Consider the following 19026-nt stretch of genomic DNA (forward strand, 5'->3'; position numbering starts at 1 on the left):
TGTCGTTACTTAGTTAAATAAGAGAGCGTTGCTTACTATTTTTTTTTAGGAGATTTAAAGATGCAAAACACAGCAATCCCTGAATATATTTACGGGCAAATATTCACGAGATTTACCGCGACGCGGAGACGTACTATAGCTAGTTCACTTAAGGTAGGTTCCTGGATGAGTCCCACGCTTACGAGACGTTTGTTTGGCAGCCGCTGATTGGCTGGTACCGGGAGGTAAGCAGCTCCCAGCCAATCAGCGGCCGCCAAACAAACGTCTCACAGGAAGAGAGATCGCCCAAGATTCTACCTTCCTCCTTGAGATCTCAAGGCACACTAACCTTCCTTATATGATCATCATTCATAATATCCTGGACTTGGACTGAGCATCTAATGCTGCCATGAAAGAGTTGCCATAAGTCATTTATGGCCCATTCAAGCGATACGGACGTTTTCGCGCTGAATTAATTAAAAAAATTATGGCGGGAAATTACAGTTCTCATACAACCTTAACCTGCTAGAGTTTCATACGTAATTATTAAGGATCGTGATTGCCCTGCCTTTCGTGAAGGGTTAAGCAGCAGTTGCATATGGAATATTTAAATTTTTTTTCTAATCGATTCTGTAACTCCAGGACGGATAAAAGTTTGGGGTTGAAACATACGTGTGATGTTGCAACTTTATTTCTGTTTGTGCCTTCGCAAGATTTTCTTTTGCATTCAGGGTTTATTATTATTATTATTATTATTATTAGTATTATTATTATTATTATTATTATTATTATTAGGACAGTATCTTTAACGTACAATGACATTATTACTTATCTAACTCAGTACAGGGAAATCATTGTGTTTTTGTTTCATTATTATTATAATAATAACATAGGAACCAATAAGACCAACCTTGAAACTTTAGCTTATTATTATTATTATTATTATTATTATTATTATTATTATTATTTTCAACCAGTAAGACCAACCACGAAGCATCAGCCTTCATTGCAATCCAAAATCCCATGTACATCTGTCAGCTTCAGCGCTGATAATTCCAGGACAGGGCCGGAGAGAATTTGCTGCTTTGAAAGAAGTAGGGTTATTATCCCTTGGAGGGCAAGGAAAACACTGCCACGCACTTTTCAGTGGAGTGGCCTTTAGGAGGGAGTGGGGGATGGGATAACACTCTGGGCAAGTTGGCTAATTGAGAGAGAGAGAGAGAGAGAGAAGAGAGAGAGAGAGAGAGAGAGAGAGAGAGAGAGAGAGGGGTAGGGTATGTGTGTATAGTCTCCGTTGACTGAGGGGAGAGAGTGAGAGAGAGAGATTGAGGGAGTGAAAGAGAGAGATTTAGAAAGAGACAAAAAGAGGTAGAGAAAGAGAGAGAGATTGAGGGAAAAGAGAGAAGAGGAGAAGATGAGACGAGAGAGAGAGAGAGAGAGAGAGAGAGAGAGAGAGAGAGGTTTATTGAGGTTCAGTGGTGACGGCTGATTTCCCCCAAAGAACAATCTTCATAGGCCTGGGGCTTCTGTAGAGGAGATCTCGAAATGGCCCCGCGTCGATGGATGGCTAGCAACGTCGAAGTTTATTTGATTTAATAATGGCAGAGGATGATAATCATCATGATTAGTCACAGTGATAATATTCAGTCCAGTAAGGACAGTGGATCACGAGATCATGAGTAATGGCGTTCAAAGAAAAATGATCATTTTGACAACTTTTTTGTCCAAGATTTTGTAACCGGATTTTAATCACAGGAAGGAATAAAACGTTGACTGGAATATAGATATGAAAAAGCTTGAAGGTTAGAAATCAAAATAAATTCGGGAAAAGAGAACGATCGTATTTCGCAACAAAAATGTCGAATTCCTCGAAGAAATATCTACCCAGTTGAGGAGAAATCATCAGAAAACGTATTCCAACGCTAAAAGAAATATGTATATGATGCTGTTCCAGACATTGTTTTTTTTATTGGAAACAGTAGGAGGTTTTACCTGCAATGGAACAATGCGTGGTTCAACCTCCAGCTTACGCAGAACGCGTGCCTAAATCTACAGTCAAATAGAGCGTTGTTTCACCAACGAAAATTAAAATGAATATGCTATATTTTATTAGAATAAAATCGTAAAATTCCTGTATCTTTTAACCCGACGCGAAACACATTTTCCAGGCCATTTTAGGCTTGCCTACCCCCTACGCCTCCCCCCACCCACCAACATGAACAATAACAACAGTAACAAAGTAGGGGCCACTGACTTGAAATTCAAGCTTCCAAACAATGTTGGTTTCAGTCTCCCCCCCGACCAACACTGCAGCAGTAACTGATCGTGATAAGTAAGCAGTTGATTTTTTGCTTCGCCCTGGGGATGTTGGGGGGATGGGGGGGCGGGGGGGGGGGGGGGATTGAGGCACGAACCAGCGGATATCTAGCGGCATGCCACGACGACGCTAGACACTTCATTTAGAAGAGGTCCCAGCGTTTAATGTCACCCTTAGGGAAGGGAACTAAAATAAAAAAAATAAATAAAAAATAAAAGAGAAGTTCAGTTCACCACTTCCCACAGTTTCCCAGGTGTCAGGAGCCATCGGCATGACCGAGGGGAAGAGAGAGAGAGAGAAGAGGGGAAATTCCCCCTAGAGCCATACTTTATGAAGACATTAAATAGGGGATTATTAACCTTTATCAGGTCGTAATTCAGACTGCCCTAAACGTGCTTTCCCCCTCTGCAAGGGACCCGCATTGGCCTTGGTTGGTTGCTCTCTTTTGCAAGTTTTTTTTTTTTTTTGTTTTTTTGTCAAGAGGTAAAGTGGTCTTGATGTAAGTTTCGCAATTGCTTGCTTTACAAATTAATGTTAATGTTTGCTGTATGGGGGCGTGTATGTACACACACACACACACACACACACACACACACAAACATATATATATTATATCTATATATATATATATATATATATATGTAGGGCTGGGCCTTTGCATAACAAGGCGCCCTGTGGGTTATTAAGACCTGCTGATGGTGTTTTCCTCTGCCCCCATATATTTTCAGGCATTCTATTAACCATGTGTGTGGTATCATGTCGAAGGCTTTCTTATAGTCTATCCATGCCATGCTTAGGTTGGTTTTTCCTTTCTCCTACTGTTCTTCATTATTTATTTTGTCTATTGAGGAGCTGGTCTTTTGTGCCCCTACACTTCCTTCTGCAGCCTTTCTGTTGGTGGGGGATGGTGTTTTGTCCTCCTCTAGGTAATTGTATAGCCTTTCACTGATGATACCTGTTAGTAACTTCCACATTATTGGTAGGCAGGTGATAGGCCTGTAGTTACTGGCTATATTTCCCTTACTCTTGTCTTTTTGTACTAAGGATGTTCTTCCTGTGGTCATCCATTTGGGTGCATGGTGATTTGAGATACAATGCTGGAGTTGTTCTGCTATTATTATTATTATTATTATTATTATTATTATTATTATATTATTATTATAATATTACTATTATTATTATTATTATTATATTACTATTATTATTATTGTTGTTGTTGTTGTTGTTGTTTTTGTTCAGTTCAACTTCTGGTTAAGCTTGAGTGTTGCAAGATCACTTGGTTTTTAACTTATTTTTTTTTTTTTACTTATCTGCGTTCGATGTACATAAATTTCCCTCTTTCCCTCTCCTCCTCTCTCCTCGTCTCTCTCTCTCTCTCTCTCTCTCTCACTCTCTCTCTCCTCCTGTCCTCTCTCTCTCTATGTACACATAATGAATAATAACCTGCAGTTGACCAATTTCCTTAAAGCTGAAATTTGTAAAATTTTAATTTATTTCATTTTTCCGCAGTGGGGGGAGGGGAGGGGGAGGGGGGGAAGGAGGGGAGGAGGGGTGGGAGAGGCGGGTGTCGGTCCGTGGGCTGGGATTGAGGGTTGGGGGTCGGGGGGAAGGGGGTGATTAATGAAAGCCGGAAGTAGTTTGGAACAATATCTGGCAGGAAAAATTTAGGGCTGGATTCCTTTTTTGTTTGTTTGTTTGTTTGTTTGTTTTCGAAACAAGTTGGCATTCGAGTTTTTTCATTTGAGGAATCGGCGTCTGCTGAAATTTTTGTTTGTTTGTTTGTTTGTGTGTTTGTCTTTTATTTTCATTGTTGTGATGATTGCCACTGTTATTACTGAAGAACAACGAAAACAATGGTTTATTGAATACACAATCACCAGAGCGTGGATGTGTCGTCTGTCTACAATACCTACAATCAGTATATTGTTTTTAAAATAAGATGTCTCACCTACAATCTCAAACAACTTAGTAGTTTTCCACGTATACAATCTCTAACAGCCTTTGATTTTTCCACGTACAATCACTAACAACCTTGCAGTTTTCCACGCACAATCTCTAACAACCTTGCAGTTTCCATGTGCTATCTCTAACAACCTTGCAGTTTTCCACGTACAATCTCTAACAACCTTGCAGTTTTCCACGTATACAATCTTTAACAACCTTGCAGTTTTCCACGTACAATCTCAAACAACCAATCTCACTGATTACCAAACATCTTTCCTCTAACCATCTCTAAAAACCAAACAGACTTTCCCACCTACAATTCCAACCGACTAAAAAATACTCTCCCATCTACAATTTCCAGACAACGGAGTGGCGACCTTAATCGACCATCAGAATTCCTACCACTTTTTCCCCCCAATATCCCTCTGGGGGAGGACCCACTTACTCAATTAGGGAACTTTCCCAGGCGGAACATCTGAAAGGGGTCGCCAACTGTCTTTTCCCTCCGTCAGATGCAGGAGTGAGTGACTTATGAATTATTTTTTGTGGTTCGCCACAGACAGACCCAGACGGGAAGCAGTTAGCTGTGACATGGGCGCAGGTGCATCACGAAAGACTCGTTCATAAATTCTTTCCAAGATAATACCATTATAACTACCATTGCTAAAGAACTGGCTTCATGAAATCATTGATAAAGTATAATTGGAACTACAGCATCGTCAAAAAATAATAATAAGGATAATAATAATAATAATAATAATATTTCCATTTGAATGTTATCATCCAAAGTGACGGTAACCTAAGAGAGAGAGTCGAGGAGACGAATCCTAACCTTGAAACCATCTTTTCTACTCTGGTCGCGCGTTCCTGAGCTGTAACCGAGTATCAGACTGACCTTCCGTCAAAAAAGATGGACGCCATATTTTAAAACCTAACCATTGAATCAACTTGAAAATGATCTCATTATGTTCCCCGCAACCAAATTATCATTCTATAATTGCATTGAAATAACCTAACTGAACCTATCCTAACCTACTTAAGGACATGTAAAAAAAACGGGGGCTGGTGCAGTACTATAGTAAAGTCACATCAACCGTGCATCTGATGTCTAGGCCAATCCCTTACGACGTTCCTGATTGGCTGTTGACAAGCCAGTCACAGGGCATACATAGGCAGTATGTAGTATGTTCCACCTCTCTGATAGATACTTTGGAACGACGTATCCCTCAGGCGAGGTGGAACATACTACATCCTGTCTATGTGAGCTCTCTCTCGAGAGACTGAAAGTTTCCATCCCTGTGATTGGTTTATCAACAGCCAATCAGGATCGTCGTAAGGGACTGGCCTACACAACAGATGCAGGGTTGATGTGAATCTACTGTAGAATATAGATCTCGGGAATTTGCACTCCTGTCGGTCATACGTGGGAATATTATTATCAGCCTCATATAATCGTTATCATCAGGGTCATATTATGAGCAGTCCAAGAGATGATTAAGTCGCGAGATTATTAATTTCGGAGCCAACAGCTGCCGCTGCTGTTGACTCCTGCCTGACTTTCTAGGCGAGAGAAGTCGGCTTTAATTAGGGAGGACACGCCAATTAATATTCTAATTAGTACTTGTAATGTCGTTAATTTGTTTAATAAGAGAGCGTTGCTTACTACTTTTTTTTTTACGAGATTTAAAGATATAAAATACAGCAATCCTGAATGAATTATTTGACGGGCAAAATAATTAACGAGGAATTCCGCCGATACGGAGACTTACTATAGTTAGTTCACTTAAGGTAGGTTCTTGGATGAGTCCCACTCTTACGAGACTATCGTTTAGCGGCCGCTGATTGGCTGGTACAGGGAAGTAAGCAGCTCCCAGCCAATCAGCGGCCGCCAAACAAACGTCTCGCAGGAAGAGAGATCGCCCAAGAATCTACCTTCCTCCTTCAGGTCTCAAGTCACACTAACCTCCCTCATATGATCATAATTCATAATATCCTGGACTTGGACTGAGCATCTAATGCTGCCGTAAAAGAGTTGCCATAAGTCATTTATGGCCCATTCCAGCGATACGGACGTTTTCGCGCTAAATTAATTCAAAAAATTATGGCGCGAAATTATAGTTCTCATATGACCTTAACATGCCAGAGTTTCATACTTAATTATTAAGTGTCGTAATAGCCCTGCCTTTCGTGAAGGGGTAAGCAGCAGTAGCATATGGAAAATTTTAATTTTTTTTAACCGATTCTGTAACACCAGGACAAACAAAAGTTTGGGGTTGAAACATACGTGTGATGTTGCAACTTTATTTCTGTTTTGTGCCTTCGACAAGATTTTTTTTGCATTCGGGGTTATTATTATTATTATTATTATTATTATTATTATTATTATTATTATATTATTCATATTATTATTATTATTATTATTATTATTATTATTATTATTATTATTATTATTATTATTATAAGAACCAGTAAGACGAACCTTGGAACTTTAGCTTATTATTATTATTACTATTGTTATATTATTATTAACATAGGAACCAATAAGACCAACCTTGAAACTGCAGCTTATTATTATTATTAATTATTATTTTATTATTAATCATTATTATTACTTATATAACTCAGTACAGGGAATTCATTGTGTTTTTGTTTCCTCATTATTATTATTATTATTATTACTTATATTATTATTATTATTATTATTATTGATTATTATTATTATTATTATTATTATTATTATTATTATAAGAACCAGTAAGACCAACCTTGAAACTTTAGATTATTATTATTATTATTATTATTATTATTATCATCATTTTATATTATTTATTTTATATTATTTTATTATTATTATTATTTATTAACATAGGAACCAATAAGATCAACCTTGAAACACAAGCTTATATTATTATTATTATTATTATTATTATTATTATTATTATACAATATAAGAACCCAGTTAAAACCAACTTGAAACTTTAGCTTATCATTATTATTATTATTATAAGAACCATTACGACCAACCTTGAAACTGTAGCTTATTATTATTATTATTATTATTATTATTATTATTATTATTATTATTATTATTATTCACAGTAAGACCAACCACGAAGCATCAGCCTTCATCGCAATCAAAAATCCCTGTACATCTGTCAGCTTCAGCGCTGATTAATTAATTTCCAGGACAGGCAGGAGAGAATTTTCTGCTTTGAAAGAAGTAGGGTTATTATCCCTTGGAGGGCAAGGAAAACACTGCCACGCACTTTTCAGTGGAGTGGCCTTTAGGAGGGAGTGGGGGATGGGATAGCACTCTGGGCAAGTTGGCTAATTGAGAGAGAGAGAGAGAGAGAGAGAGAGAGAGAGAGGTATGGGGTATGTGTGTATAGTCTCCGTTGATTGAGGGGAGAGAGTGAGAGAGAGAGATTGAGGGAGTGAAAGAGAGAGATTTAGAGAGAGACAAAAAGAGGTAGAGAAAGAGAGAGAGCTGAAGGGAAGAGAGAAGGGAGAGATTGACGAGAAGAGAGAGAGAAGAGAGAGAGAAGAGAGAAAGAGAGAGAGAGATAAGAGAGGGTTTATTGAGGTGTCAGTGGTGACGGCTGATTTCCCCCAAAAAAATACAATCTTATAGGCCTGGGCTTTGTAGAGGAGATTCGAAATGGCCCCGCGTCGATGGATGGCTACAACGTCGAAGTTTAATTTTTGAATTTTTGGAATTTTTAAATAATGGGCCAGAGGGATGATAATGCATGCATGAAAAAAATTAATGCACAGTGATGATATTCGTTCCAGTAAGGACAGTTGATCACGAGATCATGAGTAATGGTGTTCGAAGAAAAATGATAATTTTGACATTTTTTTTGTCCAAGATTTCGTAAGTGGATTTTAATCATAGGAAGGAATAAAACGCTGACTGGAATATAGATATGAAGAAGCTTGAAGGTTAGAAATGAAAATAAAGTCAAGAAAAAGAGAATGATCGTATTTCGCAACAGAAATGTCGAATTCCTCGAAGAAAAATCTACCCAGTTGAGGAGAAATCATCAGAAAACGTATTCCAAAGCTAAAAGAAATATGTATATGATGCAGTACAGACATTTTTTTTTATTGGAAACAGTAGGAGGTTTTACCTGCAATGGAACAAGGCGTGGTTCGACCTCCAGCTTACGCGGAGCACGTGCTAAAATCTACGGTCAAATAGAGCGTTGTTTCACCAACGAAAATTGAAATGAATGTGCTATATTTTATTAGAATAAAATCGTAAAATTCCTGTATCTTTTAACTCGACGCGAAACACATTTTTCAGGCCATTTTAGGCTTGCCTACCCCCTACGCCCCCCCCACCCCCCCCCACCCCCCCACCAACAATACACAAGTAAAAAAAGTAGGGGCCACTGACCTTGAAATTCAAACTTCAATGAATGTTGGTTTCAGCCTCCCACCGCTAAAGACCCCCCCCCCCCCCCCCCCCCCCCACCCCCACCACCAACACTGCACCAGTAACTGGTCGTGATAAGGAACCACTGATTTTTGAACATCGCTCTTGGGAAGTGGGGGTGTTGGGGGGGTGGTTTTTTTGGGGGGGGGAAGTCGCGAACCAGCGATATCTGAGCGGCATGCCACGACGACGCTAGACACTTCAAAATTTAGAAAATGTCCCCAGTGTTTGATGTCATCCTTAGAGAAGGGAGCTAAAAAAATAAAAAAATAAATATAAAATAAAAGAGAAGTTCAGTTCACCACTTCCCACAGTTTCCCAGGTGCCAGGAGCCATCGGCATGACCGAGGGGAAGAGAGAGAGAGAGAGAGAGAGAGAGAGAGAGAGAGAGAGAGAGAAGAGGGGAAATTCCCCCTAGAACTATACTTTATGAAGACATTAAATAGGGGATTATTAACCTTTATCAGGTCGTAATTCAGACTCCCCCAAACTGCTTTCTCTGCAAGGGACCCGCATTGCCTCGTGTTGCTCTCTTTTGCAAGGTTTTTTTTTTTTTTGTTTTTTTTTTTTTTTGTCAAGAGGTAAAGTGGTCTTGATGTAAGTTTCGCAATTGCTTGCTTTACAAATTAGGGTTTGCTGTATGGGGGCGTGTAGCATGTACACACACACACACACACACACACACACACACATTTATATATACATATATATATATATATATAGATATATTATGTATATATATATCTATATATATATATATATATATATATATATATATATAATATATATATATATATATATATATATATATATATATTCCGTGGGTGTTTTCCCTTCTGTCTCTTCTTGACAGGAGATCAATCAGTTCTTTTCAGCTTTATCAATAAAACGGATATTGCTTTTAGCTTGATTTATTTTTCCTCTGCTCCGCCGAGCATACTCTCTCTCTCTCTCTTAATTGCTATTAGTCCTGGGTGTTCTAGATAAATGTATATATATATATATATATATATATATTATATTCGCGTTTTATATCGTTTATTGGTCCACTGGCGGATTTAATGGGTGGGTGGGGCTGACCTGGTCACGTGGCCCCCCCACGCCCCCCACGGATATGAATAATAGACAATGAATCATTATTAGCAGCAAAAATGTACTTAGCTAATGTGTGTAAATATATGTGTAATGTTTCCTGTTGTGTAAGATAATCACAATCAACGAGAGAGAGAGAGAGAGAGAGAGAGAGGAGAGAGAGAGACCTTACAGACCTTACCTTACCTTACATCTTGTTCGGGTTGCCCCAGGTTCCTCAGTGTGAGGCACCTCTAATGTCTACCAGAGAGTAGTTAGTACATCTTCCGGTATATATTGCATCTTCCATTCTTGGATGGTCTGGGATGCAGCTTAGATATTTGTCGAGCTTATTCTTAAACACATCTACGCTCACTCCTGATCTATTCCTCAGATGAGCTGGCAACGCATTGAATAGACGCTGCATTATTGATGCTGGTGCGTAGTGGATTAATGTCCTGTGTGCTTTCCTTATTTTTCCTGGTATAGTTTTGGGCACTATTAATCTACCTCTGCTTGCTCTTTCTGATATTTTTAGCTCCTTGATGTTTTCAGCTATTCCTTCTATCTGTTTCCATGCCTGAATTATCATGTAGCGTTCTCTTCTCCTTTCTAGATTATATAATTTTAAGGATTGTAGTCTTTCCCAGTAGTCAAGGTCCTTAACTTCTTCTATTCTAGCTGTAAAGGACCTCTGTACATTTACTATTTGTGCAATATCCTTTTGATAGTATGGGTACCATATCATATTGCAATATTCAAGTGGACTACGAACATATGTTTTATAAAGCATAATCAAGTGTTTTCAGCTTTTTTCTTGTTTTGAAGTGCCGTAACAACATTCCCATTTTTTTGCTTTACATTTTTGCCAATAGAATTGCTATTTGATCATTGCATAACATGGTTCCTATTCATGCATCACACCAAGGTCTTTAACTGCTTCCTTATTTGTGATGTCTCATTATTAGGTCCCCTGTATGCATATAGCTTTCCTTCTCTATCTCAATAATTTATTGATTCAAATTTATCAGAGTTAAATACCATCCTATTTACCCCTGCCCAATCATATGCTTTGTTAAAGTCTCTTTGTAGCGCGTTCCTATCTTCATCTCAAGTAATTTATCTACTTATTCTTGTGTCATCGGCGAAACTACTCACTACCGAGTCCTTGACATTACTGTCTATGTCTGCAATCATAATAACAAACAGTAATGCAGCTAACACCGTACCTTGTGGCACACCGGATATTACCTTAGCTTCATCCGATTTCTCATCGTTTGCAATAACTATCTGTTTTCTGTTGTGTAAAATTCTTTTAACCATCTTCCTACTTTATCCACTATATTATGTTTTCTAATTTTCTTCGCTATATTATGGTCTACCTTGTCAAAAGCTTTTGCAAAGTCTAGATAAACCACATCTGTTTCATTTCGTCTTTTGTTTCATATTTTTGTATATGTTCTCACGGTGGACTAACAGTTGGGTTTGTGTACTTTTTCCGGGTACGAAACCATGTTGTCCTATATTAAACAAATTATTTTTTATTAAATGTTTCATAATATTTTTCTTCATTACCTTTCATACACTTTCATAATATGTGATGTTAGACTCACAGGCCTATAATTACTTGCCTCTAGTCTTGATCCACTTTTGAAAGTAGGGGTGATATATGCTAATTTGTGCTCATCATAAATCTTGCCTGTATCTACACTTTGTCTTAATAATATTGCAAGTGGCTTTGCGATAGAGTGAACTACTTTCTTTAACAAAATAGCAGGAACTCCATCAGGACCTGCAGCAGCTCCATTTTTAATATCATTAATAGCCTGCACAATATCAGCTTCATTAATATCTATGTCAGCTAAATATTCACTATTTTCGTCCCTTACTTCTATATCATTATCTTCATTATCAATTCTAAGGGTGAATTCTCTCTTATATCGTTCTGCCAATATGTTGCATATTTCCTTTTTTTCCTTCGTTAATCTCCCTTCAATTCTTAGAGGGCCTATTTCTATTCTTCTTTTTTTCATCTTTTTCGCGTACGAGTATAATAGTTTGGGGTTTTGCTTGATATTTACTAGGGTTTTTTTCTTCCAAGTCCCGTTTTCCATTTTCTTTTGATTGTATAATCTTTTTTTTGCATTTTCTATCTTACTTATTAGTTCTATAACTTTCTATGCATTTTTTTCTTTGCAGGACCTTTTTTCCACTTTCTGATTTTCTGGCCAACAAGATCCTTCTGTCTCTTGGTATGCATGACTGATGTTTATTTTTCTTCTTCGGTATATATTTATCCACTATTTTCTCTGATATTTTATATAATATCTCCGTATTTACCCTTATGTCATCACTTACGAAAAAGTTATCCCAATATTTGTTTAATTCTTCATTTATTTCTGACCATTTTGTATTTTTACTGTAGAAGTTGTATTTTCCATATCCTTCCCACTTTTTCATTTCTTGCTTATCTCTGTTTTCACATGCTTTGGAATGGACTGTTAATTCTATGACATTATGGTCTGAAATACTCGCATTATAAACTATTATTTCTTTAACTTAATTCACCTCGTTCACAAATACTAGGTCTAAAGTATTTTCTTTTCTTGTTGGCAGGTGATTTATTTGTTGAATGTTGTACTCTAGTAGCATATCTAATAGCTTCTCGAACTGCCTCTTATCTTCTGCACTACTATTACTCTCTTTTTTATATGTATAAATACAACCACAATCTCCTCTTCGCTCTCTCCAGTCTACGAAAGGAAAGTTAAAGTCTCCAGATAGGAGAATAGTCCAGTCCTTGTTATTTCTACATATATCATATAATTTTTCTATTATTATGTCAAACTTTTTAGTATTAGGGGGTCTATATATCACTATGTTCATTAATTTTCAGATTCAAATTCTACCGCTATTAGTTCACATTTTGAGTTACTATATTTCTCATATATTTTTCCTTGTTTTTTGTCTTTCCCATATATTGCGGTTCCCCCTTGATTCCTATTTTTTCTATCTGATCTATAAGTTTGGAACCCTTTTATTTGATCATCATTCCCAGTGTCTTAGGAATACCAGGTTTCACTTATATTCATTATATCTATTTTCTTTTCAATTTGGGTTAGTTCTTCTAAGTACTCTATTTTTTTTTTTTGAGTTACTCGTAACTAAACCCTGCGCATTCATCACTATGATGGTTTGCGTGTTTTCTCCTTCATTTAATATGGGTAATAATAAGGATTTTCCCATGTCTCTTTCGTGTTCTGGTATGTTGTTCTTTTCTTCATTTCCAGAAATTCTGAGAGAGAGAGAGAGAGAGAGAGAGAAGAGAGAGAGAGAGAGAGAGAGAGATTTATTCTCCATGCATAAATTATAAAGCAAAATGTTATGATTTCATAGAGAAGTCCGAGTTAATCTAATTAATTTTTTTTTTACCTTATACTCCTGAGCTTTGCTGCTTACGATCCTGCAAACAATCTCCATAAAAAAAGTTCTTTCTGGTGAATTTATTTTATCAGTTTATGAAGGATTAGCTGCAAGAACCTTGTTTTCATTGACAACTCGAATAAATAGAAATAAAATAAAACGATGCTTTGTACTGAATAAAATTCAGGGCGTGTGAGTTGTATAGGTGAGATCAAGGTTGTAGGTAACTAATATTGCTATTACATTGTCCTTTTACGCTTACTCTGGGAGTTAGCCTACAAACTACTTTGTTGTCTCTCGTTGTTGTTGTTATTGTTGTTCTTGCTGTTGTTCTTCTTGTTTGGGGGGGTTAGGAAAGGCCTATGGAAGAGCCTAGAAAGGTCTGAATGAGGTGTTTCGCCTTGAGTTAAAGATACGGGAATTTTAGGATAGGCTATTTATGATTTATTTATTAGAATGAAAATGTAAAATAAAAAATGCGCATGTTAAACAGTGCAGAACAATTATTTCTGATAGAATATAGCATATTTATTTTAATTTTCTTTAGCGAACCAATGCTGTATTTGACCTTAGATTTTAGCACGTGCTCCAAGTAAGCTGGAGGTGGATCACGCATAGATGTATGCGCAGTCACTGCAGTGTTAAGTGATATAAGTAATTTCAGAAATTCCAGAAGTGTGTGAAGGCACAGTATATGTACATATGTGTGTGCACGTGTGTGCGTGCATATATATATGTTTCTTATGAAAATTCAATTGCAAAAGGAAATAAGCAATTGATGGAGTCATTTACCCTTAATACCCAGTTACCCTTGCATGCAATAAACACGATCTCAAGCGACAAGGTCAAATTACTGACAATCCTCGCCTGGGCATCTTCGTTTCCCAAAAGTGTCAACTGACCTCTTTGGCAACGAGTCACAATGAGGCCCGAGTACCAACTGAGAGTGCCACTTGAGGGAGAGCCAATAAAGTCGTCTGCCACGAAATTCCATCTCCCCTCGAATGTTAAAACAGAGGGGAGAATGGCCGTTGGCCTTGATTACCCTCTAACCCTATCTCTCAGCTAGATTGGTCTTCTCACTGATAGTACCCCTTCTCCCTCACTCATTCCCTCTGGTGGGGAATGAAGGATGGTCACTGTTGGTGGTGAGCGATTCTCCCTCATTCATTCCCTCTGGTGGGGAATGAAGGAAGCTCACTGTTGGTGGTGAGTGAAGATTAGTATATCTTAGTTTTACCAGACCACTGAGCTGATTAACAGCTCTCCTAGGGCTGGCCCAGGGAAGGATTAGAGATTAGTATTTACCGGACTAAAAGCCAATTGGTTACTTAGCAACGGGAGCTATAGCAGGTCAGATCCACATTGCATCGAGAAATGAATTTCAAATCGCCAGAAATTAGTTCCTCTGGTTCCGCATTGCACGATTACAGAGAGAGAGAGAGAGAGAGAGAGAGAGAGAGAGAGAGAGAGAGAGAGAATAAGGAATAATTAAACTACTACTACTGCCAGCACTCTTGCTTTGGCTAAAGTGACATTGCATTGCTGCTGCTTTTGCAATCTCGGCAGTGAGAGTGAAAATGGGAATCATGCAGATTCCTGGAAAAGAATTAACGACGTTCCCTCTCACAGTCCTGGCAAAACTAAGGAAGAGGGAAGACCTCGTAATGACCAAGATTTCTGTTGAGGAGGAGGAGGAGGAGGAACTCAGTCGGAAAATCTTGAGACACAAACAAGAAGCAAAAGAGTAAAAATCTGAGAATAAAAGATGTAAAAGATTTATATTCTTGCTGAGAATAAAAGACGTATTCTTGAACAAAAGACTCATTCTTGGCTCCAAGTGTAACCAAGTGGGTAAAAAATAAAAATGAAAAACAAAATAAAAAAAATTAGAGAGGGGAAAAAATGTGTTGGAGGGAAATGTGGTTAAAGAATTTTACCTCATTCAGTCTCCCCTCAACAAAAGACCTCTGGGATATGACGGAGTGACGTAAAACCTTTATAAAAGGACAGAGACATTGCTGCTCTCTGTACGACTGTCTGTCTGTCTGTCTATCAATGTATCCATCTCCTATCTGTCCTTCCAAAAAGAGAGATGTGATGATATCTATCTATTTATCTCTCTAGCTATCTTTCTGTTCACCTGAAAATGTCGTAGATGTGAGGACGAAACCGGTCCGGGTCTATACGCAGTTTTTAATTTGTATATATATATATTATATATATATATATATATATATATATATTTATATATATATATATATATATATATATATATATATATATATATATATATATTATATATACCTATATATATATATATATATATATATATATATATATATATATATATATATATATATATATAGATATAATATATACACACACAATTTGCTCTTCTTTGTGAAACCAACAAACTTTCAAATTGCATCAAATGTCAATAACAATTTGACTCCTTTTATAGGAGTGTGTTCGTGTGTGTGTGTGTTTGTCTAAAAAACTCTGCTTTTAATGACTCAAAAACTTCAGGCTTATTATGTGTGTTCTCGGGTTCGGAGAGAGAGAAAAGAAAAAAAATACAGAGAACTTATTGTCATCCAAATGCCGAAGCGAAATCCAGCTCGCTGCTAAACGTTTTAATTCAGTTCCTTTGTTTTCACCAACATGAACCTGTTTTCTGGTTTCATTAACCTTAAACCCCCTCTCCTCCCCACCAGGCTCCCCCGTCTCCCCTCAAAAAATAATAGACGTTTTTATCAGCATTAATGGAATCAGTCAGCAGCAGTAATATACACACTGTTCGCTAATTATAAGCCTAATCACTAGCTCGGTTTTCACCAAATTTTTTCGTACATTATCTCCGCAGTTTTTACTTTTGAGTTAATATGTTTTGCTTGAAGCTGAAAGAATGCGTCTCTCCTCTTTCCTTTTTTTCTCTCTTTCTCTCGCCCTGGGAGTATTATCATCCTTTTTTCACTTACTCGGGGAGTAAACCCTAAAAACTACTTCGTTGTTACTGATGTTGTTGGGTGGGGGGGGGGTAGGAACGCCTATAAAGGTCTGAAAAAGGTGTTTCGCGTCGAGTTGAGGATACAGGAATTTTAGCAAAGGTTATTTATGATTCATTTATTAGAATAAAAGTATAAAAATATAAACAATGTGCATGTTAAACAGGATAGAACAATTATTTCTAATAAGATATAGCGTATTTATTTTTATTTTCATTGGTGAAACAAGGCTCTATTTGACCTTAGATTTTTAGCACGTTTTAATTTACGTTAAAAGTTAAGAATATAATGTTTACAACTTATACGTGAGTGAGTAAGTTGGTGGTCGGATCACGCCTTATTTTTAATCTTCTCTCTGAGCTCGCGAATTCATATTTATGAAAATGTAAACCCAGACCAGGGTCATTAACGTATCCCGAGAATTCCTTCCTATATTTTCCAAGAAAATCTTAGAAAGACATAGAAAACGCCCTTTGGAAAACCTTGAGATATCATTTATAGCTTTTATGGATATCATAAGAAATACAAGAGCATCTCCTTTAATTAGATTTTAACTAAATAAAAAAAAAACTAGTATTTTATTCAGAGCCTCTGAGAATCGGGAAAAATCCATAATGAAGACCTCCACTGAAATAAAAAGTAGAAGTTGCCTTTCAAAGCGTTTGAACTTGACGATCGGCGATAGTGTCACTTCATCATAGACCACTTATACGTTCGCTTCTTCTAAGTTGCACTCCACATATCTCCAGGAACGAAACACCTCACGAAGTGCCCTTTGAAGTGCCACTCGGGCCAGAAAGAAAGCAGAAAACTCTCCCTCACTCTTCCGACGAGAGTGAATAACCGTCAAACACTCTCGTCGAGGTGCGCGCCGATAAAGCTCTCTTTATGGGAGGGGAATTTGATGAGATTCTGAGAGACTATAAACATTCTCTCTCTCTTTTTTTTTTTTTTTCTTTTTTTTTGATGAATGGGGCTTCCAGGGATATCAGTCACATGAGAGCGAAGAATCCCAGGAGATGGCTGGCGATGATGTTTTTTAGCCGTGGCAGAATATATGCAAAGAGCGTCTCAGTGGCGTGGTCGGTATTGTGTTGGCGTATACCACCTCGGTGGCCGCGAGTTCGATTCTAAGGCATTCCACTGAAGGGTGAGAGATGTGTATATCTGGTGATGGAAGTTCGCTCTCGGCGTGGTTCAGAAGTCACGTGTAAAGCCGTTGGTCCCGTTGCTGGATAACCACTTTTGGTTCCATGCAACGTAAAAAAAAACCCACAAACAGGATATGCAACGCCTGCCGCGTTCGTCAAAATCTTGACCCTAGGATCGTAGGTAGGTCTGGTGTGTTCTTATTTGTATTTGCATTTAATTGGGCCCCGTTTGGCCCCCTAGGAAAAATATGCAGAGACCAGAATCAATAGTTCCATCGCATTCATCTAGAATAATATTGGAACAGAAGGAAGGATTTGTGCCTAGATTTTACGGCGCCTTTACGCTTACTGGGGGGGTAAGCCTACAAACTGCTTTGCTGTTGTTGTTGTTATTGTTGGGTGGTAAGAAACTCCCATGGAAAAGCCTAAAGAGGTCTGAAAAAGGTGTTTCGCGTTGAGTTAAAGATACAGGATTTTTATTTATTAAAATGAAGATATAAAACATAAGTACTGTGTATGTTAAACAGTATTGCCCACCACCTGGCCGTGGCTGTAAGTTTCGCGGGCCGCGGATGAGAGTTTCATACAGCAAACTCGATTGCGCTGAAGAAACTTGGGCTCATTTTTTTAAAACTTGTTTTTGACTGGATTTCAAAACAGGACCTACTGCTTCCGCATGAAACACTCAAACAATTTCACAATCAGCTGCAGTAGCAGCGTTTACAATGCGAGAGCAGGGAAGGGCGTTCGGTTTTGAGAGAAAATGAAAGCAGCAACAATCATGGAGTTTCCCCTCTGCTTTAACTTTCTAATAAAAACGTCGTTGAGTTGACGGCCCGCACCATTTATTCCGTCCTCTTCCCTTAACGGTCGATGGGCAGATTGTTATTCTTGCCTTCCGAGTAAAGCTGATGGCTGCATTCTGCTCAGGAGCTCGAACGACCATCGCGAACCGACTACTGAAGATGGTGTTTCTGCTCAAGAAGCTCGAACGACCCATCTACTGATGGTGGTGTTTCTAATCAAGAATCTCGAACGACCATCTACTGAAGGTGGTGTTTCTGCTCAATAGGCTCAAAAACGACCCATCTACTGAAGGTGGTGTTTCTGCTCAAGAAGCTCGAACGATCCATCTACTGAAGGTGGTGTTTCTTCTCAATAGGCTCAAAAACGACCCATCTACTGAAGGTGGTGTTTCTGCTCAGTAGGCTCAAAAACGACCCATCTACTGAAGGTGGCTTCAGACGAAGCACTCAAGCTGGCGCACTTTAGACATCACTGAAGGAGTGTTTGCGGCGTCCCTTCAGCCCTTAGCGCTAACCTCTGATTAACCTTTTATTTCTATCTTCATTCCCGCTCCCTTTCGCGCGTGTGTTTGTCTTTATTCGCATTTGAAAAAAAATAAACTCCGGTTAAAATATGCAAAATATTTAGGTAAATGGGATGAAACGACCAATAATAATATACAATATACGTGATTTTATAAGTTCATGTTTTAAATCCAAATGCGAGAGCAGGGGTAGAAATAATAGAATTGTGTTTTGAAATGAACGAAGGGTGAAAAGAAGGAGCTAGAAAAATGAGGACATATATATAAAACAAAAGCTAATTAACTGGCGCAAACAAATTGCGCCCAATTCATTACTTCATAAAAGGCAAGAAGATTAAACTTGGATCTCTCTCTCTCTCTCTCTC

Source organism: Macrobrachium nipponense, chromosome 45, assembly GCF_015104395.2.
Source record: "Macrobrachium nipponense isolate FS-2020 chromosome 45, ASM1510439v2, whole genome shotgun sequence".
NCBI lineage: Eukaryota > Metazoa > Arthropoda > Malacostraca > Decapoda > Palaemonidae > Macrobrachium > Macrobrachium nipponense.